This window comes from Pan troglodytes, chromosome 7, assembly GCF_028858775.2.
Source record: "Pan troglodytes isolate AG18354 chromosome 7, NHGRI_mPanTro3-v2.0_pri, whole genome shotgun sequence".
NCBI lineage: Eukaryota > Metazoa > Chordata > Mammalia > Primates > Hominidae > Pan > Pan troglodytes.
In genome coordinates this window covers 93,644,257-93,668,945 of record NC_072405.2, presented here as the reverse complement: position 1 = coordinate 93,668,945, position 24,689 = coordinate 93,644,257, and the positions used below count along the sequence as shown (strand labels likewise).

General features: G+C 38.1%; 1 pseudogene; it reads left to right on the top strand.

The window, feature by feature from the left end:
- LOC100610024 (immunoglobulin J chain-like) overlaps nucleotides 1-24,689 on the top strand; it is an 86,916-nt pseudogene that overhangs the window by 50,611 nt on the left and 11,616 nt on the right.

Below are 24,689 nucleotides of genomic sequence, written 5' to 3'. Positions count from 1 at the left end.
CTATTACAAATTTCACCTGTCAATCAGAGAAGGATAAATTACAAGTCAAACTTAGACCTCCAGTTTCCGACTACAAAGCTTAATAAGCAACATAGCAATGGTAGTGGATGAACTCATTTCTAGTTTCAGACTAACGAATGAAATAGATTTTTATATTTGTAAGTACAATAACAATTTTGTATTATATATAAAGCAACCGCTGTACTCTCGGGAGTTTCTACATGAACCCATCAATATTTTCCCCCTTTGATTTTACATCTTCACTCTTTATTTGGTCCATGAAATTTTTTATGTTCAATTTTTGATAAAGTCAAAATGTGTTCTGTAATAGGTCTATGTTGATGCAGTTTAAACCTTGATATGCATACGAAGCACAGGAATCACATTAAAATTCATGTTTTATACAGCACGTCTGAGGAAAGGCATCAGTTCAGCATGAGCTCCCGGGCAAATCTGATGCTGCCGACCCATGGACTCACACTTTGAAAAGCAAGGATCTATGTTGTTCTTCTACACCCCCAACCTCATAATCTACTTGTTTGGCCTCATAACCCAAATCCCAGGAAATACAGAGTAAGCTGAAACATCCCTAATTATGATTCTACCAACCACCTGAGGAAACTTATAACAAATAGATGATGTTTCGGCAGGTATGGGGGCACTCAGAAGCAAATTTGTCTGAAAAGTTTACCAGGTAGTTCTAATGGCCAGGCAGGTTTATAAAATACTACCTTAAATTATAGTTGAAACAACTATGATAACATCAGAATACTCACATAATTCAGATGGCTACTCAACTTGTCTCTGTTTACAGCAGAAGAAAAATGTTCAGTTTCTACACCATCGGTGCTATCTATGAGCATTGAATTCCCAAGGATATAATATTATTTTCCAAGTGGAATTTGAACAATGTACCTGGGTATATATTCTCTTTAAATGCACTTGCGTCCACAGCAGGACCTGTTGTAATATTCCCTGAAGTGAATGATGCAGTTTCTAATTCAATTATTTTCATTTTATTCCAAGTCTTCATAAGAAGCAAGACTGTCAAGTATAAAATGTATCAGCATGTGCCACTCTGAGCTGAGTGAGAAAATGAATTTACAACTTATCTTTTTCTAACCAATGCTTTTTTAATCACCTTCTCAGTTTCCTTTGACAGGTTGATGTGCTCCAGAGCTTCAGAAGGGCTTTATGATTTAAATCAATTTCATATATTAAAATGACTAACAGGCCAAATTAGCTCATATTTAATTGGTTCACTGAGTATATTAATATTAATGTTATATTATTTTTAATAATAACATCTATCAATTTTTTAATGCCCATGACATACTACGCTCTATGCTAAAAATATTATGCTTACATTAATTATCAATTGTAGAACTGAGAAGAATAATGCAAGATGACAAATACTAGAACCATTTTATAAATAAGAAAAATGGGGGTTGGAGAAGTTGAGCATCTTGGCTTCTGTTGAATATGAACCCTTATTATAATCCATACCTACCTCCATCTTGTGCAGGTAATATAAGTTCCACTATGACATCCAAAACCTGTGAGTTGATAAAACTGAAGCAAAGATTCTATTTACTTTATAAAATGTTCAAGCAACCACAGCAGTCATTTTGTATGCTCCAAACAAGTGAGTGTACACATCCTTTAAATTAGGTGATCTAGTGTTTTAGCTTCACCCTAACTTTCTGCATAATATAGATCCCACACTATAGCTTTCACAAGTAACAGCATTCATAACCACTACTCACAGTGTTACTAGGAGGAAAGTCCAACAAGCTTTAATTTTTATGTACAAAGGGGAATAATACCCTGACACCAGACCAGAGCAGTTTGGAGAGTTCAGCAGGAGATGCACAAGAGGGTGTAGGGAGTTTTTGCAGAGGTGGAAGGCAGGACCAATAAGGGTGAGTTACCCAAAAAACAGAGCTCCACCTGGAAAGAAACTTCTGAGAGTAGATATTATGCCCGATGGGTCATAACACCAACAAAGGGGAATTACAATGAAGGGTCCCAGAAAGTGAATCTGTGGGTGAAAGAGAGTCACCTTAGAAGGTTGAGGTTGTACTGTTTAGAGATAGCAACTACTAGTACAGGATAGAGAAGAAAGGAGGTAGTTTATAGTATGATTCAGCTGAAACAAGATAGATTCTGAAAATCAAAGGTAGCCTGACCATAAAAAAGCATCATATATTAAAGAAACTATTCTTCACAGAGCAACTGAAAAAAAATCCTTGAGAAGAGGAAATGAAACAGACATAAACAGGGTCACCCAAAATTATATTAAAAATGTCAATCAAAAAAGATAATCATATTCATTTCTTAGAGCTACCATAACAATGTACTACAAACTGAGTGGCTTTAAACAATAGAAACTTAATTGTCTCACAGTTCAGGAGGCTAAAGTCCAAAATCAAGGTGTCAGCGAGGCCATGCTCCCTCTGAAACCTGCAGGGAAATCAATCCTTCCTTGCCTCTTCCCAGAGTCTGGTGGTTTGCTGGCAATCTTTGGTATCTTTGGCTTGCAGCTTCAGGACTCCAATCTCTACCTTTGTTGTCACATGGCATTCTCTCTGTGTGTTTGTTTCTTCACATGGCTGACTTTTTATAAGGATGCCGTTCATACTCAATGAGGGGTCCACCCTACTACAATATAACTTCATTTTAACTAGTTACCTCTGTAATGACCCTATTTCCAAATAAAGTAATATTCTGAGGTACTTGGGGGTTATGACTTCAACCTATCTCTTTTAGGGCAGTGCAATTCAATCAATTACATATGTAATTATATGATAATATATGTATATATACATATATTTTTCCCCTGAAGTATATATATTTTTCCATATAAATATATGTTTCCCCTGAAGAAGAGAACTAAAATAATTAAGCATAAAACATGTGTAAAATTATAATTCAAAATTCAAGAAGCTTTCAAGAAATGAAAACTTAAGAAATAAAAAAGACCTGCATATATATTGCAAGCAGATACTACATATCTGGTAAAATGACAAAAATGTTAACTCAAGCATATCCTGATAAAATTATTAAACTTAAAAAAATGCTTTGGGTGTCTAGGCAGAAAAAAAGTTACTTAAAAAGAAAAGAAAATTAGATTGCCATACTTTTCTGTGCCTAAACATTAAAGTCTAGAAGAAACTCAAGCAACAGCTACAAGATACCAATGGCAATGAATGTGAGATTCTAATCTAGATTAGATTAGAATTAGAATTAGGTTAGAAATTCTAATCTAGTCCAGCTGACCTTCAGTATAAAAAGAAATGGCAAAATGCAGAACTCAGGAAGTATTATGTCCCTAAGCTCTTGAAGAATTTACTAGAGAAAAATCTTGATTTAACTAGTAAATGGTTGGGAAAACTTCATAAATAGGACTAATGATGAGGAATGAATTTATTTAACTATAGATTTAAGACTAAAACAAAATTCCAGATTGGTGGTGTTAAACTATGTCCACAAATTATTTGATATGCTCCTCCAAGAGGCCTCCAGTTTGTGTGGGCTGGACTTAGTGACTCCTTCCAAATGGAAAAAACAAAAAGCAGAAGTGGTGGTGTGTGACTTGAAGACTAGGTCATTAAAAAAAAAAAAGCCTGGCATTTCCCTTTTTCAGTTCACTGGCTATTTTAGTCAGTTTGAGCTACTTGCCCTGAGAAACATCATCACCATAGGCTGTGTTATTCATAACAACAGAAATTTGTTTCTCACAGTTCTGGAGTGATTAATATACCAGCAAGGTCTGATTCTGGTGACAGCCCTCTTCCAGATTGCAGACTGCAAACTCCCCATTGCATCTTCACATAGGCGGAAAGGGAAAGCTCTCTGGGATTCCTTTTATAAGAGCACTAATTTCATTCACGAGAGCCTCAGCCTCATGACATAATTACCTCCCAAAGGCCCCATTTACTAATACCATTACACTGTGGGCAAGGAATACAACATATGAATTTTGGAGGGACACAAACATTAGGTCCACAACACTTGTTCTTTTTTTCTTCCTGACAAATGATATTTTTAAAAAATTTTTTATTTCCATAGTTTTTGGGGAACAGGTGGTATTTGGTTACATGAGTAAGTTCTTTCATGGTGATTTGTGAGATTTTGGTGCACCCATCACCCGAGCAGTATACACTGAACCCTATTTATAGTCTTTTATACCTCACCCCCTTCCCACTCTTTCCTCCTGAGTCCCCAAATTCCATTGTGTCATTCTTATGCCTTTGTATCCCCATAGCTTAGCTCCCACTTATGAGTGAGAACATACGCTGTTTGGTTTTCCATTCGTAAGTTACTTCACTTAGAGTAACAGTCTCCAGTCTCATCCAGGTTGCTGCGAATGCCATGAATTCATTCCGTTTTATGGATGAGTATTATTCCATCATATATATACCACAGTTTATCTGCTCGTTGATTGATGGACATTTGGGTTGGTTCCACATTTTTGCAATTGTGAATTGTGCTGCTATAAACAAGCATGTGCAGGTATCTTTTTTGTATAATGATGTCTGTTCCCCTGGGGAGATACCCAGTAGTGGGATTGCTGGATCAAATGGTAGTTCTACTTTTAGTTCTTTAAGGAATCTCTGCACTGTTTTCCACAGTGGTTGTACTAGTTTACGTTCCCACCAGTAGTGTAGAAGTGTTCCCTTTTCACCACATCCATGACAACATCTATTTTTTTTTTAAATTTTTTGATTATGACCATTCTTGGAGTAAGGTGGTATTGCATTGTGGTTTTGATTTGCATTTTCCTGATCATTAGCAATAGTGAGCATTTTTTTCATATGTTTGTTGGCCATTTGTATATCTTATTTTGATAATTGTCTATTCATATCCTTAGCCCAAGTTTTGATGGTATTGTTTGTTTTTTTCTTGCTAATTTGTTTGAGTTCATTGTAGATTCTGGATATTAGTCCTTTGTTATACGTGCAGATTGTGAAGATTTTCTCCCACTCTATGGGTTGTCTGTTTACTCTGCTGACTATTCCTTTTGCCGTGCAAAAGCTCTTTAGTTTAATTACGTCCCTGCTATTTATCTTTGTTTTTATTTTATTTGCTTTTGGGTTCTTGATCATGAAATCCTTGCCAAGCCAGTGTCTAGAAGGGTGTTTCCAAAGTTGTCTTCTAGAATTTTTATAGTTTCAGATCTTAGATTCAAGTCTTTGATCCATCATAAGTTGATTTTTGTATAAAGTGAGAGATGAGGATCCAGTTTCATTCTCCTACATGTGGCTAGCCAATTGTCCCAACACAGTTGTTGAATAGGCTGTCCTTTCCCCACTTCATGCTTTGTTTTGCTTTGTCAAAGATTAGTTGGCTATAAGTATTTGGGTTTATTTCTGATTTCTCTATTCTGTTCCATTGGTCTATGTGCCTATTTTCATACCAGTAGCATGCTGTTTTGGTGACGATGGCCTTAAAGTTTAGTTCGAAATGAGGTAATGTGATGCCTCCAGATTTGTTCTTCTTGCTTAGTCTTGCTTTGACTATGTGGGCTCTTTTTGGGTTCCATATGAATTTTAGGATTTTTTTTTCTAGTTCTCTGAAGAATTATGGTGGTATTTTGGTAGGGATTGCATTGAATTTGTAGATTGCTTTTGGCAGTATGGTCATTTTCACAATATTGATTCTATCCATCCATGAGCATGGGGTGTGTTTCCATTTGTTTTTATCATCTATGATTTCTTTCAGCAGTGTTTTGTAGTTTTCCTTGTAGAGGTCTTTTACCTCCTTGGTTAGGTATATGTTCAAGTTTTGTTTTTTTGTTTTTTTGTTTTTGCAGCTATTGTAAAAGTGGTTGAGTTCTTGATTTGATTCTCAGCTTAGTTGCTGTTGGTGTATAGCAGAGCTACTGATTTGTGTATATTAATTTTACATCCTGAAACTTTGCTGAATTCATTGATCAGTTAAAGGAGCTTTTTGGAGGAGTCATTAGGGTTTTCTAGGTATACAGTTTTATCATCAGGAAACAGCAATAGTTTAAATTCCTCTTTACCAGTTTGAATGTTCTTTATTTCTTTCTCTTGTCTGATTGTTCTGGTTAGAACTTCCAGTACTATGTTGAATAGAAGTGGTGAGAGTGGGCATTCTGGTCTTGTTCCAGTTCTCAGAGGGAATGCTTTCAACTTTTCCCTATTCAGCGTTATGTTGGCTGTGGGTTTGTCATAGATGGCTTTTATTACATTGAGTTATGCCCCTTGTATGCTGATTTTGCTGAGAGTTTTAATCATCAAGCGATGCTACATTTTGTCAAATGCTTTTTCTGCATCTATTGAGATGATCATGTGATTTTTGTTTTTAATTCTGTTCATGTGGTGTATCACATTTATTGAGTTGCATATGTTAAACCATCCCTGCATCCATGGTATGTAACCCACTTGATCCTGGTGGATTATCTTTTTGATATGTTGTTGGATTTGTTTACCTAGTATTTTGTTAAGGATTTTTACATCTATGTTCATCAGGGATATTGGTCTGTAGTTTTCTTTTTGGTTATATGCTTTCCTGGTGTTGGTATTAGGGTGATACTTCATAGAATGATTTAGGGAGGATTCCCTCTTTCTCTGTCTTGTGGAATAGTGTCAGTAAGATTGGCACCAATTATTTTTTAAATGTCTGGTAGAATTCAGCTACGAATCCATGTGGCCTTGGACATTTTTTGTTGGTAATTTTAAAAATTATTACTTCAATCTCATTGCTTGTTATTGTTCTGTTCAGAGTATCTAATTCTTCCTGATTTAAGTTGGGAGGGTTGTATATTTCCAGGAATTTTCCATCTCCTCTAGGTTTTCTAGTTTATGTGCATAAAGGTGTTCATAGTAGACTTGAATGATCTTTTGTATTTCTATAATGTCAGTTGTAATATCTCCCATTTTGTTTCTAATTGAGCTTATTTGGATTTTCTTCTTTTCTTGGTTAATCTTGCTAATGGTCTATCAGTTTTATTTATCTTTGCAGAGAACCAGCTTTTTGTTTCATTTATCATTTGTATTTTTTGTTTCAATTTCATTTAGTTCTGCTCTGATCTTAGTTATTTCCTTTCTTTTGCTGGGTTCAGGTTTGTTCTGTTCTTGTTTCTCTAGTTCCTTGAGGTGTGACCTTAGATTGTCTACTTGTGCTCTTTCAGGCTTTTTGATGTAGGACTTTAGGGCTGTGAACTTTCCTCCTGTCACCACCTTTGCTGTATCCCAGAGATTTTGTTAGGTTGTGTCATTGTTATCATTCAGTTCAAGAATGTTTTAATTTCCGTCTTGATTTCATTGTTAAACTAATGATCATTCAGGAGCAGGTTATTTAATTTCCATGTATTTGCTTGGTTTTAAAGGTTCTTTTTGGAGTTAATTTCTGGTTTTATTTCACTGTCATTTGAGAGAGTACTTGATATAATTTCAATTTTCTTAAATTTATTGAGACTTGTTTTGTGGTCTATCATATGGTCTATCTTGAAGAAAGGTTCATGCACTAATGAATAGAATGTATATTCTGCACTTGTTGGGTAGAATGTTCTGTAAATATCTGTTAAGTCCATTTGTTCTAGGGTATAGTTTAAATCCATTGTTTCTTTGTTGACTTTCTGTCTTGATGACTTGTCTAGTGCTGTCAGTGGACTATTGAAATCCCCACTATTATTATGTTGCTGCCTATCCCATTTCTTAGGTCTAGCAGTAATTGTTTTACAAATATGGGAGTTTCAGTGTTAAATGCATATACATTTAGAATTGTGATATTTTCCTGTTGGACAAGGTGTTTTATCATTATATAATGTCCCTCTTTGTCTTTTTTAACTGTTGTTGCTTTAAAGTTTGTTTTTTCTGATATAAAAATAGCTACTTCTACTCACTTTGGTGTCCATTTGCAGGAAATGTCTTTTTCTACTCCCTTACCTTAAGTTTATGTGAGTCCTTATGTGTTAGATGAGTCCCTTGAAGGCAGCAGATAGTTGGATGGTGAATTCTAATCCATCCTGCAATTCTGTGTCTTTTAAGTAGAGCATTTAGGCCATTTACATTCAATGTTAGTATTGAAGTGTGAGGTACCATTTTATTCATCATGCTATTTGTTGCCTGTATACCTTGTGTTTTTGTTTGTTTTGTTTTGTTTCTTGAGATGGAGTCTCACTCTGTTGCCAGGCTGGAGTGCAGTGGAGCGATCTTGGCTTACTGCAACCTCTGCCTCCTGGGTTCAAGCAATTGTCCTGCCTCAGCCTCCCGAGTAGCTGGGATTACAGGCATGCGCCACCACACCCAGCTAATTTTTGTATTTTTAGTAGGGACAGGGTTTCATCATGTTGGTCAGGATGGTCTGGATCTCGTAACCTCGTGATCCACCCGCCTCAGCCTCCCAAAGTGCTGGGATTACAGGCGTGAGCTTCCATACCCAGCCTACCTTGTTTTTTCTAATTGTATTTTTTGTTTTATAGGTCCTGTGAGATTTATGCTTTAAAGAGATTCTGTTTTGATGTATTTCCAGGATTTGTTTCAAGATTGAGCAGTTCTTGTAGTGCTGGCTTGGGAGTGGTGAACTCTCAGTATTTGTCTGAAAAATATTGTATTTTTCCTTCATTCATGATGCTTAGTTTCACTGGATACAAAATTCTTGGCTAATAATTATTTTGTTTAAGAAGGCTGAAGATGGGGCCCGAATCCCTTCTAGCTTGTAGGGTTCCTGCTGAGAAATCTGCTGTTAATGTGATAGACTTTCCTTTATAGATTACCTGGTGCTTTTGCCTCACAGCTCTTAAGATATTTTTTCCTTCATCTTGACTTTAGATAATGTGATGACAGTGTGCTTAGGTGATGATCTTTCTGCAATGAATTTTCCAGGTATTCTTTGAGCTTCTTATATTTGGATATCTAGTTCTCTAGCAAGACCAGTGAATTTTCCTCAATTATTCCTCCATATATGTTTTCCAAACTTTTAGATTTCTCTTCTTCTTCAGGAATGTCAATTATTCTTAGGTTTGGTTGTTTAACATAATCCCAAACTTCTTGGAGGCTTTGTTCATTTTTTTTGATTATTTTTTCTTTGTCTTCGTTAGATTGGGTAAATTCAAAAACCTTGTCTTTGAGCTCTGAAGTTCTGTCTTCTGCTTGTTCAATTCTATGCTGAGACTTTTCAAAGCATTTTGCATTTCTCTAAGTGCATTCTTTATTTCTTGAAGTTTTGATTGCTTTTTATTTATACTGTCTATTTCACTGAAGATTTATCCCCTGATTTCTAGTATCTTTTTTTATTATTATTATACTTCAAGTTTTAGGGTACATGTGCACAATGTGCAGGTTTGTTACATATGTATGCATGTGCCATGTTGGTGTGCTGCACCCATTAACTCATCATTTACATTAGGTATATCTCCAAATCCTATCCCTCTCCCCTCCCCCTACCCCACAACAGGCCCTGGGGTGTGATGTTCCCCTTCCTGTGTCCATGTGTTCTCATTGTTCAATTCCCACCTATGAGTGAGAACATGCAGTGTTTGGTTTTCTGTCCTTGTGATAATTTGCTGAGAATGATGGTTTCCAGCTTCATCCATGTCCCTAAAAAGGACATGAACTCATCCTTTTTTATGGCTGCATAGTATTCCATGGTGTACATGTGCCACATTTTCTTAATCCAGTCTATCGTTGTTGGAAACTTGGGTTGGTTCCAAGTCTTTTCTATTGTGAATAGTGCCACAATAAACATACGTGTGCATGTGTCTTTATAGCAGCATGATTTAGAGTCCTTTGGGTATATACCCAGTAATGGGATGGCTGGGTCAAATGGTATTTCTAGTTCTAGATCCCTGAGGAATCACCACACTGACTTCCACAATGGTTGAAATAGTTTACGGTCCCACCAACAATGTAAAAGTGTTCCTATTTCTCCACATCCTCTCCAGCACCTGTTGTTTCCTGACTTTTTAATGATTGCCATTCTAACTGGTGTGAGATGGTATCTCATTGTGGTTTTGATTTGCATTTCTCTCATGGCCAGTGATGATGAGCATTTTTTCATGTGTCTTTTGGCTGCATAAATGTCTTCTTTTGAGAAGTGTCTGTTCATATCTTTTGCCCATTTTTTGATGGGGTTGTTCTTTTCTTGTAAACTTGTTTGAATTCTTTGTAGATTCTGGATATTAGCCCTTTGTCAGATGAGTAGATTGCAAAAATTTTCTCCCATTCTGTAGGTTGCCTGTTCACTCTGATGGTAGTTTATTTTGCTGTGCAGAAGCTCTTTAGTTTAATGAGATCCCATTTGTCAATTTTGGCTTTTGTTGCCATTGCTTTTGGTGTTTTAGACATGAAGACCTTGCCCATGCCTATGTCCTGAATGGTATTGCCTAAGTTTTCTCCTAGGGTTTTTATGTTTTTAGGTCTAACATTTAAGTCTTTCATGCATCTTGAATTAATTTTTGTATAAGGTGTAAGGAAGGGATCCAGTTTCCGCTTTCCACATATAGCTAGCCAGTTTTCTCAGCACCATTTATTAAATACGGAATCCTTTCCCCATTTCTTGTTTTTGTCAGGTTTGTCAAAGATCGGGTAGTTGTAGATGTGTGGCATTATTTCTGAGGGCCCTGTTCTGTTCCCTTTGTCTATATATCTGTTTTGGTACCAGTACCATGCTGTTTTGGTTCCTGTAGCCTTGTAGTATAGTTTGAAGTCAGGTAGCGTGATGCCTCCAGCTTTGTTCTTTTGGCTTAGGATTGACTTGGCAATGCGGGCTCTTTTTTGGTTCCTTATGAACTTGAAAGTAGTTTTTTCCAATTCTGTGAAGAAAGTCATTGGTAGCTTGCGGGGGAAGAACATTCCATGCTCATGGATAGGAAGAATCAATATTGTGAAAATGGCCATACTGCCCAAGGTAATTTGTAGATTCAATGCCATCCCCATCAAGCTACCAATGACTTTCTTCACGGAATTGGATTTCTAGTACCATTTTTTTAAATTTCCTTAAATTGGACCTCACTTTCTCAGATGCCTCCTTGATTAGCTTAATAACTGACCTTCTGAATTCTTTTTCAAGTAAATTAGAAATTTCTTCTTGGTTTGAATCCATTGCTGGTGAGCTAGTGTGATTTTGGCAGAGAGTTAAAGAACTTTGTTTTGTCATATTACCAGAACTGTTTTTCTGGTTCCTTCTCATTTGGGTCGGCTATGTCAGAGGGAAGATCTAGGGCTCAAGGCTGCTGTTGAGATTCTTTTATCCCATAGGGTGTTCCCTTGATGTAGTACTCTCCCCCTTTTCCTAGGGATGTGGCTTCCTAAGAGCCAAGCTGTAGTGATTGTTATCTCTTTTCTGGATCTAGTCACCCAGCAGGTCTACGAGGCTCCAGGATGGTACCAAGGGGTTGTCTGCACGGAGTTCTGTGATGTGAACCATCTGCAGCTCTCTCAGCCATGGATACCAGCTCCAGCACCTGCTCCAGTAGAGGTGGCAGGTGGGTGAAATGGACTCTGAGGGACTTTAATTTTGGTTGTTTTATGAACCATTTTTTGTGCTGGTTGGCCTCCTGCCAGGAGGTGGTGCTTTCAAGAGAGCCTCAGCTGTGGTAGTATGGGGAAGGCCAGGCAGTGGGCAGGGCCTTAGAACTCCTAAGAGTATATGCCCTTTGTCTTCAGCTACCAGAGTGGGTAGGGAAGGACCATGAGGTGGGGACAGGGCTAGACATGTCTGACCTCAGACTCTCCTTGAGGAGGTCTTGCTGCAGCTGCTGTGGGGGCTGGGGTGGGACAGGGGTGGTTCCAGGTAAATGGAGTTATGTTCCCAGGAGGATTATGGCTGCCTCCACTTTGTCATGAAGGTGTCAGGGAAGTTGGGGAAAGCCAGCAGTCACAGGCCTTACCCAGCTCCCACACAACCCAAAAGGCCAGTCTCACTCCCACCATGCCCCACCCAATAGCACCAAATCTGTTTCCAGGCAGTGGGCGAACAGGTCTGAGAACTTGCCCCAGGTTACCAGCCTCCCAGCTGCAAAAGCAAGCAGGGCTTTCGTGCCTCCCCACCTGTGAAGTCTTCACACCAATTCATGCCCTCCCCTGACTTCTGGCCAGGAGATTCGGCGTTCGGTTGGAATTGTTACAAAGTTCAGTTGGAGCTTTCCTGCTTCCTATGGTCTTTTTTCGGTACCTCTAGCAGCCCTCCCCAAGGACCCCTGTGAGACAAGTCCAAAATAGCTTCCCAGGGGACCGAGAGAGCACACAGGGCTTTTCCTGCTGCTTCCTCTACCCCTGTATTTTGCCCCGCCCTCTAAATTGACTCAGCTCCAGGTAAGGTCAGATCCTTCTCCTGTGATCTAGACCTTCAGGTTCCCCAGTGAGGGTGTGTGTTAGGGGGCAGATGGTCCCCCTTTCCCACTTCCGCAGCTTGGGCACTCACAGTATTTGGGCTGTCTCCCCAGTCCTACAGGAGCAATCCACTTCCTTCAGAGGACCTGTGTGTTATCTTGGCTTTCCTGGTTTATTCGTGCAGTAGTTCTGGAGCAAAAGTTCACAATGTGAGTCTACATGCTGTTCCGTCTGTCTGAGTGGGAGCTGCAATCTAGCCCTGCCTCCCATCCACCATTTTTCAGCTTCTCCCCAGCACAACACTTGTTCTGGGGAATACCAAATGCCATGTCATGAGGACACTCAAGCAGCCCTGTGAAGAGGTCCGTGTGATAAGGAACTGAGCCTTCTGACAATAGCCAGCAAGAAACTTAGTCACCCTGCCAACAGCCAGGGAAGTAAGCCATCTTTAAATCGGAGCCTCTAGTTCCAGTCTGGCCTTCAGATGACTGCAACCCTGGCCAACATGTTGACTGTAACCTTGTGAGACTCCATATGCCAGAATCATCAAGGTAAGCCACTCTTGGGCTTCAAAAACGGCATGAGATAATAAATGTTTGTTGATTTTAGTTACTAACTTTTGGGATACTTTTTTATATAGCAATAGATAATGAAAACAGATTTTGGTGGCTATAAGTTGGGTGCTCTCACAGTACATGAATAAGAATGTGGGTGTGGCTTTGAAAACTGGCGGTGGGAAAATTTTAAAGGACTTTGAGGAGATGGTTAGTGAAAGCCTAAAGTGCCTTAAATGGACTGTTAGTAGATTTTGAGGAGTCTTCTATCGAGGGCTTAAAGGAAAATTAGCAGTATTTTATTGAAAACTGAAGGAAAGGGAATTCTTGTTATGTAGTTGCAGAAGGTTTATCATCACTGTGACCTGTAGTTATGTAGAAATGTACCTAATGAGCTGAGTGAACTAGCAAGCTGCCATCTGGTTTCTTCTTGCTGCTTACAATACAGTGGAAATAATGAGGGGGCAAAAAACCTGTCAAATCAAAGAGCTAGGACTTGCTATTTTGAAGTTTCCCAGTCTCACCAGATCACAAATGATGCTAGAATTAAGAAGTGGTTTCCAAGCAAAGATGAAACAAACGACGGTGCAAGAAAAACTTGGTCCAAATTTGAAGCACCAGGTGTGGCTTCCACCTTTATTCGAATTATTTCTGAAGACCTCAGAGAGGTCTATGGTGGTGCATAAGAGACCATTCAATGAAAAGGCCTTATAAAGAGCTTAATGACATGCTTCACTGAGGCATATCTCCCAATGGTAGTATTTCTAAGTTTAAAGGCTTTATCTCCAGCCACTTGAGCAGAAGCTTAAAAGAGAAGGGGAAGGCCTATCCTGAGGAGATTCATGAGAATATCTTTTATCTAATGGAGTAAACCCTCATGAAATTCACAGAAAACTCAAGAGTTTTTAATAAAACTATGTTTTCAGAAATCTTCCAGCTTAGACTGAAAGGGACAGAGATAATATATAGTAAAAGAGATGTTGAATTCCCCAAAATTCTGGCATGAAACTGGATGACAAACTATGCAGCTGCAAACATGGCTTACTTTTTTTTTTTTTTTTTTTTTTTTTTTTTTAAAGATGGAGTTTCACTCTTTTACCCAGGCTGGAGTGCAGTGGCATGATCTCGGGTCACTGCAACCTCTGCCTTCTGGTTTCAAGTGATTCTCCTGCCTCAGCCTCCTGAGTAGCTGGGATTACAGGCACCCGCCACCACGCCTGGCTAATTTTTTTGTATTTTTAGTAGATACGGGGTTTCACCATGTTGCCCAGGTCTCGAACTCCTGACCTCATGATCTGCCCTCCTCGGCCTCCCAAAGTGCTGGATTACAGGCATGAGCCACCGTGCCTGGGTCTATTCTTGAAAAAGGAGGATGACTCAGAGGGTGAAACCATGAGCCCAGAGGGTGTAGCCAAGAGCCATGGAGAATGATTCCTAGGCGGGAGTAGAACTGAGCTCTGATCAAGGAATTTCCAATGTTTGCCTGGCTGAATTTGCAGAATTGCTATAGATGAATGACTCCTTGCCTCTCCAATCCCCTCTCTCCTTTAACAGGGATTGCTTAGAGGTTGTCTTATACCTGTCCTGCTATAGTATGATTGGCATATTAGTTGGAAGATAACTTATCTCTTTAGTTCACAGGTTTTCAGGTCTAGGGAAGCTATGCTTGAGAAGCTGTACTAATAAAACCATGCCCAAGGAACCTCAAATGCACCTGAATTTAGACGACAGATGCTGAACTTCAGGTTGATGTTATAATGGTATAAAACATGTAATATCCCTGAGAGGGGAGGATGTATTTTGCATATGGAATAAATAATTTGTGATAAAGGGATTACCAGTGTTTTTTTAAAATATGTCCAAAAATTTTTGATACTGCTCCCTTCAAGAGGTATAGCCTAATTCCTTTCCCCTCAGCCTGAGCTGGACATAGCAATTTGCTTCTAATGAACACAAAAAAAGCAAAAGCAATGGTATGTAACTCCAGAGACAAGGTCATAAAAGGCACTGTAGCTTTTTTTCTTTGTCTTGGGTCACTGACTCTGGGGGAACCCAGCTGCCACGCCATGAGGATGCTCAAGCAGTCTTATAGAAATATCCATATGATGAAGAACTGAGACCTACTGCCAATCACCATCAAGGAAATGAGGCATCCATAGAAAGATCTTAGAAATGGCTCTACCAGCTCCAATTTAGCTGTCAGATGACTGCTACCCCAGTCAACACCTTGATTGCTACCTCATGAGAGACCCTAAACTTGAACCATCCAGCTAAACTATTCGTGGACTCTCCATCCTTAGAAACTGTGTGAGATAATAAATACTTGTAGTTTTAAACTATTAAGTTTTGAGGGTAATTTGTTACACAACAAAAGATAAATACTGGATTAGGGATAAATAAATGCTGTATGATCTGATAATGTAGAAATAAAAAAATCAAAAAGTGGAAAAATGGAGTCGGGAGAGGAAAAGAAGAAACACTTCATTGATTATCTCGAAGATGGGCATCAGAGAATATAATAAGCTGAAAAATCAAGTACTAAACACTGAATCATAAGTAAAAGATAAACACTTAGAAAGCCAATACCATTGGTTCAAACTGAATGAGAGGAGGGTGAAAAGAGATGAGAAAAGATTCTAATAAAATGAAACAATTAATTACTAAAATTGAAAATTAATTCATTGGAACTAAATTAGAGTACAAAATAAGCAGAAGAACCAAATTTCTCACTGATATGGTCAGAAAAATGTTATGAAGCTCAATTTTTTTTTTTGCCTAGATACAAGCCATGGATTCATGACCAAAGAATATGTTGTTATTTTTTTCCTCCTATAAATGTGACCAATTCGCTCCAGTTAATGATCTAATTATAACACAATGTCTCCTTTTAAAGAGAAGATATTTCAGTTATTTATGTGCTTTTCTGCTTGGCTAACCCCGTAATATAAAAAGTATATTAAATTTATCAGGATATTATGCAGTCACTTTCATAGAAAGTGACTATATAGAAAGGCTATAGTTCCCTAGACAGTAGAAATAAAATAACCTAGAATGAAATAACCCATATGTATATTAAAATAAAATTTGTAAAAATGAAGCCTGCCAGATATGAGTAGAAATGATCTCATTGTAAAATCTTCAGGTTCTCATTTCTTGGAAAAGCCATACTTATAACCTTATCTTTTTAGAGACCAATTACTATATTCATGGTAATTTCTGAAAAAAATGCTTTGCTATTTTTATGACTTGCCAATCTGTATTTCCAACTCTAAGAATAGAAATCTACAACATAGCAATTTCCATAAATAAGAAGTCTGAAATAAATGACACTAATCTATCAAAACACAAGTATAAAACCTTTAAATTTTAGGTGAAATGTAAAGTAGAAAGCCTTTATTAGCATAAATAAGTTACTTAGATGATATCCTTCACATCTTTCCAAGTTATCAAATTAGATCATTAGAGCCTCCAAATTGGCAAGAAAAAAAGATGTCTGTACCACACAAAGTAAATTGGCCAACTTATCTAATGAGCTAATTCGTAGTACTACAAGGAAAAAGTATCTGATTTGCATTCTCAAAATATAAAGGTTTAAAAAATCTTGCCATTCTAAAAAGGACAACTATAAAAACTAATGTTCTTACTTTCAGTTTTTCTTACTAAACTAGACAATCACAATGTAAGCACTATTCTTGGGGTGTGTGTATGTGTGTGAAAGTGGAATGTGCAAGGAAGGTGTGTGGATGGGGAACATGGCAGCACCCCCATAACACACCGTTCTCTCATGCTTCTCATTCTGGAGAAACACCACCAGAATCCCATTCAGTCCTCTGATGAGACCATTGTTCTAATACATCACCCCTGCAATCATTTGGAAAATACAAGGAAAAGTCTTACACAACCTCCCTAGAACACACCTGATATTTGACTATCACTTCAAAGACAACAGACCATCTAATCACTCTTGAAAAGTTACACATATGTGCTTCAGTTACACATATGTGATAATTGCTTGAATTGACTCTTTTCCTTTAAAATGTTGACTTAGGAGAAAAGCACCTCTTTTTTTATTATTACTATTATACTTTAAGTTTTAGGGTACATGTGCACAACGTGCAGGTTTGTTACATATGTATACATGTGCCATGTTGGTGTGCTGCACCCATTAACTCGTCATTTACATTAGGTATATCTCCTAATGCCGTCGTGCCCCCCTTCCTCCACCCCACAACAGTCCCTGGTGTGTGATGTTCCCCTTCCTGTGTCCATGTGTTCTCATTGTTCAATTCCCACCTATGAGTGAGAACATGTGGTGTTTGGTTTTTTGTCCTTGCGATACTTTGCTGAGAATGATAGTTTCCAGCTTCATCCATGTCCCTAAAAGGACATGAACTCATCATTTTTTATGGCTGCATAGTATCCCATGGTGTATATGTGCCACATTTTCTTAATCCAGTCTATGATTGTTGGATATTTGGGTTGGTTCCAACTCTTTGCTATTGTGAATAGTGCCACAATAAACATACGTGTGCTTGTGTCTTTATAGCAGCAGGATTTATAATCCTTTGGGTATATACCCAGTAATGGGATGGCTGGGTCAAATGGTATTTCTAGTTCTAGATCCCTGAGGAATTGCCACACCGACTTCCACGATGGTTGAACTAGTTTACAGTCCCACCAACAGTGTAAAAGTGTTCCTATTTCTCCACATCCTCTCCAGCACCTGTTGTTTCCTGACTTTTTAATGATTGCCATTCTAACTGGTGTGAGATGGTATCTCACTGTGGTTTTGATTTGCATTTCTCTGATGGCCAGTGATGATGAGCATTTTTTCATGTGTGTTTTGGCTGCATAATTGTCTTCTTTTAAGAAGTGTCTGTTCATATCCTTCATCCATTTTTTGATGGGGTTGTTTGTTTTTTTCTTGTAAATTTGTTTGTGTTCATTGTAGATTCTGGATATTAGCCTTTTGTCAGATGAGTAGGTTGTAAAAATTTTCTCCTGTTCTGTAGGTTGCCTGTTCACTCTGATGGTAGTTTCTTTTGCTGTGCAGAAGCTCTTTAGTTTAATTAGATCCCATTTGTCAATTTTGGATTTTGTTGCCATTGCTTTTGGTGTTTTAGACATGAAGTCCTTGCCCATGCCTATGTCCTGAATGGTATTGCCTAGGTTTTCTTCTAGGGTTTTTATGGTTTCAGGTCTGACATGTAAGTCTTTAATCTATCTTGAATTAATTTTTGTATAAGGTGTAAGGAAGGGATCCAGTTTCAGCTTTCTACATATGGCTAGCCAGCTTTCCCAGCACCATTTATTAAATAGGGAATCCTTTCCCCATTTCTTCTTTTTGTGAGGTTTGTCAAAGATCAGATAGTTGTAGATATGCGGCATTATTTCTGAGGGCTCTGTTCTGTTCCATTTGTTTATATCTCTGTTTTGGTACCAGTACCATGCGGTTTTGGTTACTGTAGCCTTGTAGTATAGTTTGAAGTCAGGTAGCGTGATGTCTCCAGCTTTGTTCTTTTGGCTTAGGATTGACTTGACAATGCGGGCTCTTTTTTGGTTCCGTATGAACTTTAAAGTAGTTTTTTCCAATTCTGTGAACAAAGTCATTGGTAACTTGATGGGGTTGGCATTGAATCTATAAATTACCTTGGGCAGTATGGCCATTTTCACGATATTGATTCTTCCTACCCATGAGCATGGGATGTTCTTCCATTTGTTTGTATCCTCTTTTATTTCATTGAGCAGTGGTTTGTAGTTCTCCTTGAAGAGGTCCTTCATGTTCCTTGTAAGTTGGATTCCTAGGTATTTTATTCTCTTTGAAGCAATTGTGAATGAGAATTCACTCATGATTTGGCTCTCTGTTTGTCTGTTATTGGTGTATAAGAATGCTTGTGATTTTTGCACATTGATTTTGTATCCTGAGACTTTGTTGAAGTTGCTTATCAGCTTAAGGAGATTTTGGGCTAAGACGATGGGGTTTTCTAGATATACATTCATGCCATCTGCAAACAGGGACAATTTGATTTCCTCTTTTCCTAGTTGAATGTCCTTTATTCCCTTCTCCTGCCTGATTGCCCTGGCCAGAACTTCCAACACTATGTTGAATCGGAGTGGTGAGAGAGGGCATGTCATGCCAGTTTGCAAAGGGAATGCTTCCCATTTTTGTCCATTCAGTATGATATTGGCTGTGGGTTTGTCATAGATAGCTCTTATTATTTTGAGATACATCCCATCAATACCTAATTTATTGAGAGTTTTTAGCATGAAGGGTTGTTGAATTTTGTCAAAGGCCTTTTCTGCATCTATTGAGATAATCTTTTGTCTTTGGCTCTGTTTATATGCTGGATTACGTTTATTGATTTTCGTATGTTGAACCTGCCTTGCATCCCAAGGATGAAGCTCTCTTGATCATGGTGGATAAGCTTTTTGATGTGTTGCTGGATTCGGTTTGCCAGTATTTTATTGAGGAATTTTGCATTAATGTTCATCAAGGATATTGGTCTAAAATTCTCTTTTTTTGTGTGTCTCTGCCAAGCTTTGGTATCAGGATGATGTTGGCCTCATAAAATGAGTTAGGGAGGATTCCCTCTTTTTCTGTTGATTGGAATAGTTTCAGAAGGAATGGTACCAGCTCCTCCTTGTACCTCTGGTAGAATTCAGCTGTAAAAATTAGACGAATGGATACTAGAATAATCAATGCAGAGAAGTCCTTAAAGGAGCTGATGGAGCTGAAAACCATGGCAAAAGAACTACGTGATGAATGCACAAGCCTCAGTAACCGATGTGTTCAACTGGAAGAAAGGGTATCAGTGATGGAAGATCAAATGAATGAAATGAAGTGTGAAGAAGTTTAGAGAAAAAAGAATAAAAAGAAACGAACAAAGCCTCCAAGAAATATGGGACTATGTGAAAAGACCAAATCTACATCTAATTGGTGTACCTGGAAGTGACGGGGAGAATGGAACCAATTTGGAAGACACTCTGCAGGATATTATCCAGGAGAACTTCCCCAATCTAGCAAGGCAGGCCAACATTCAAATTCAGGAAATACAGAGAACGCCACAAAAATACTCCTTGAGAAGAGCAACTCCAAGACACATAATTGTCAGATTCACCAAAGTTGAAATGAAGGAAAAAATGTCAAGGGCAGCCAGAGAGAAAGGTCGTGTTACCCTCAAAGGGAAGCCCATCAGACTAACAACTGATCTCTCGTCAGAAACTCTACAAGCCAGAAGAGAGTGGAGGCCAATATTCAACATTCTTAAAGAAAAGAATTTTCAACTCAGAATTTCATATCCAGCCAAACTAAGCTTCATAAGTGAAGGAGAAATAAAATACTTCACAGGCAAGCAAATGCTGACAGATTTTGTCACCACCAGGCCTGCCTTACAAGAGCTACTGAAGGAAGCACTAAACATGGAAAGGAACAACCGGTACCAGCCACTGCAAAAACATGCCAAATTGTAAAGACCATCAAGGCTAGGAAGAAACTGCATCAACTAACGAGCAAAATAACCAGCTAACATCATAATGACAGGATCAAATTCACACATAACAATACTAACTTAAATGTAAATGGGCTAAATGCCCCAATTAAAAGGCACAGACTTGAAAATTGGATAAAGAGTCAAGACCCATCAGTGTGCTGTATTCAGGAAACCCATCTCACATGCAGAGACACACATAGGCTCAAAATACAGGTATGGAGGAAGATCTACCAAGCAAATGAAAAACAAACAAACAAAAAAGGCAGGGGTTGCAATCCTAGTCTCTGATAAAACAGACTTGAAACCAACAAAGATCAAAAGAGACAAAGAAGGCCATTACATAATGGTAAAGGGATCAATTCCACAAGAAGGACTAACTATCCTAAATACATATGCACCCAATACAGGAACACCGAGATCCATAAAGCAATTCCTTAGTGACCTACAAAGTGACTTAGACCCCCACACAATAATAATGGGAGACTTTAACACCCCACTGTTAACATTAGACAGATCAATGAGACAGAAAGTTAACAAGGATATCCAGGAATTGAACTCAGCTCTGCACCAAGAGGACCTAATAGACATCTACAGAACTCTCCACCCCAAATCAACAGAATATACATTCTTTTCAGCACCACACCACACCTATTCCAAAATTGACCACATAGTTGGAAGTAAAGCACTCCTCAGCAAATGTAAAAGAACAGAAGTTATAACAAACTGTCTCTCAGACCACAGTGCAATCAAACTAGAACTCAGGATTAAGAAACTCACTCAAAACTGCTCAACTACATGGAAACTGAACAGCCTACTCCTGAATGGCTACTGGGTACATAACGAAATGAAGGCAGAAATAAAGATGTTCTTTGAAACTGACAAGAACAAAGACACAACATACCAGAATCTCTGGGACACATTCAAAGCAGTGTGTAGAGGGAAATTTATAGCACTAAATGCCCACAAGAGAAAGCAGGAAAGATCTAAAATGGACACCCTAACATCACAATTAAAAGAACTAGAGAAGCAAGAGGAAACACATTCAAAAGCTAGCAGAAGGCAAGAAACAACTGAAATCAGAGCAGAACTGAAGGAAATAGAGACACAAAAAAACCTTCAAAAAATCAATGAATCCAGGAGCCGCTTTTTGAAAAGATGGACAAAATTGATAGACCGCTAGCAAGACTAATAAAGAAGAAAAAAGAGAAGAATCAAATAGACACAATAAAAAATGACAAAGGGGATATCACCACCAATCCCACAGAAATACAAACTACCATCAGAGAATACTTTAAACACCTCTATGCAAATAAACTAGAAAATCAAGAAGAAATGGATAAATTCCTCCACACATACACTCTCCCAAGACTAAACCAGGAAGAAGTTGAATCTCTGAATAGACCAATAACAGGCTCTGAAATTGAGGCAATAATTAATAGCTTACCAACCAAAAGAAAAGCCCTTCTTATTCAAGGTTGACATAATCTGTCAGTCTTCCTACTGAGCAAATGAATAAAGACCTGGTGAACCAGCTTGGAAATGGAGTCAGACAAGCGTTGAAGGAAAAATGATCTCTCAAAACTGACAGTGCCTCTGGTCATCTTTATCAAGATTCCTCCTTGCCAAAAATTGCCCTGCCAACTCCACTTTTTAAAAATGTTTAGCTCCTGAAATTCTTTATCCTCTCAACTTTTATATTTATTCAGAGAACAAATAGGACATCTTCAAGTAGACTGAAACTGAAATTGATTATCAAATTTCTTTTGGATTATCATTCAGGGTTTCTCTGTAATAGCAATGCTGACATTTTGGGCCAGACAATGCTTTGTCAAATGGGGCAGCCCTGTGCATGGTTGAATGTTTAACAGCATCCCTGAACTCGACTCACTAGATGCTGACCTTGACAACCAAAAGCATCTTGAGACATTGCCATATGTCCTTGAACAAATAAAGCCTCTCCCATTGAGAATCTTTAGATTTACATGTTTTGTTTTTCTTTTATGTTTGTAATAGATGTACAGAAGAAATAAGACTACATAAACACTCAAACTGAAAAAGAAAATTAAATCTCTTAAGGTAATAATAAAAGTACTTAGAAGCTCTTCCCAGGTCAAAAATAAGCCTCAGTCCAGAAAGTTGCTGAGAATAATGTTATGCTGGTTAATTTTATATGTCACATTAACTGGACCATGAGGTACCCACCTATTTGACCAGACTTTATTTTGGGTGTTTCTGTGAGGACATTTTTGGATGAGATTAGGATTTAAATTGGTTAAGTCAGTAAAGCAGATTGCTCTCCCTAATATGGCTGGGCCCCTTCCGATTAGTTGAGGTCCTGAATAGAACAAGACTAACCCTCTCCCAAGAAAGAATTCTGCCTGCCTACCTACCTTTCAACTAGGACATTGACTTTTTCCTGACTTTGGACTAGCACTGAAACATTGGTTCTTCCTGGGTCTTGAGCCTGCCAGCCTTCAAGCCTTCATACTGGAGCTATACCATAAGCTCTCCTGGGTCTCCAGCTTGCCAACTCTCCCTGCAGATCTTGTAACTTTTCAGCCTTCATAATTGTAGAAGCCAATGTCATATATATACATATGTACAGTATATTATATATATACACATTCTTCTTGACCTATAATGGGGATATATCAAAATAAAACCATTGTAAATTGAAAATATTGTAAGTCAAAAATGCATTTAATAGATCTAACCTACCAAATATAATATCATAGCTTAGCTTAGCCTAGCCTACCTTAATGTGCTCAGAACACTTACATTATCCGATAGTTGGGGAAAATCATCTGGCAACACAGTACTCTGTAGAGTATTGGTTATTTACTCTGGTGATCATGTGGTTGACTGGGAGCTATTGCTCACTGCCACTGCTCAATATTGTAAGAGAGTGCCATATCACATATCACTAGCTTAGGAAAATATCAAAATTAAAAAGTCAAAGTACAGTTTCTACTGAGTACATATCATTTTGCACCATGGTAAAATAAAAAAATCTTAAGTAAAACCATAGTTAAGTAAAGAAAATGTAGTACATATACACCATGAAATACTATGCAACCACAAAAAAGAATGAGATCATGTTCTTTGCAGGAGCATGGGTGGAGCTAGAGGCCATTATCTTTAGCAAACTAATGCAGGAACAGAAAACCAAACACCACATGTTCTCACCTAATAAGTGAGAGCTAAATGATTAGAACACATGAACACAAAGAGGGGAACAACAGACACTGGGGCCTACTGGAGAGTAGAGGGTGTGAGGAGGGAGAGGAACAGAAAAAACAGTAATTGGGTACTCAGCTCAGTACCTGTGTGACAAAATAATCTTTACATCACACCCATGTGCCACAAGTTTACTTATATAACAAACCTGCACATGGACTCCTTAACCTAAAATAAAACTTAAAAAAAAAGTTGGGGACCATCTGTATATGATTTTTAAATAATACTAAAGTTATTCTAAATAGTTATAAATGTATAGTATATCATATCTACATAGTTATAAAAGCATAGTGTGTATACACACACACACACACACACACACACACACACACACACACACAAAGACATAAATATATTTCATATTGATTCTGTTTCTCCGGAGAATCCTGACCAATACAATTGACCAGGTGTTTTGCAGGGAGAAAGCAGGGAGGAGGAGAAAGGAAGACCTGGTTAGGCATCTTCACTCAAAGATAAAGTCTGGTACACAAATATATATTGAATTACACTGAGCTAGTCAGTGGCTCAATATATGAAAACCATAATTTGGCTCTCCCAAGTTTTACATTCAATATCCAAAAGGGAAAGTTAGTCTTTATACTCCAGCTACAAGCAGGGCTTATTTTCTTTTTCATAAGCCTTATGTGGCTATAGATTACTTTATTAACTTTCCTTGTCCATGAAATAAAACAATCTAATCCCTTTAGTATAAGTTCTCTTTATCTCCTTTTTATAATTCCATTAACTTTGTAATAAAATCTCACTTCTGTTTCATGTCCAATTTGTGAATTCCAGCAGAATTTGCCTTCCCTTGTGGCACATTGTTAAAGATGAGTGTTATGTTTCCAGGATCCCATTCCTGTATGTTTCAAGGTTAGAATTGGTCAAAAGAGCAGTTTGGCAGCTCTTGGAAGGTTGAAGTGAAATTCTTTATAGTCGGATAGGTTGGCACGCATTTGCAGATAGCCCCAGCAGGTCCCAGTTTATCCTTCATTTTACATCCAGTTCTTTTTTCTACCACTTACCTCATTGCCTGACAGTGGTCCTAGCCCAACACAGATGTTTGGCTGCAGACCCACACAGGGGGCAGCTGAAGTGAAGCAATG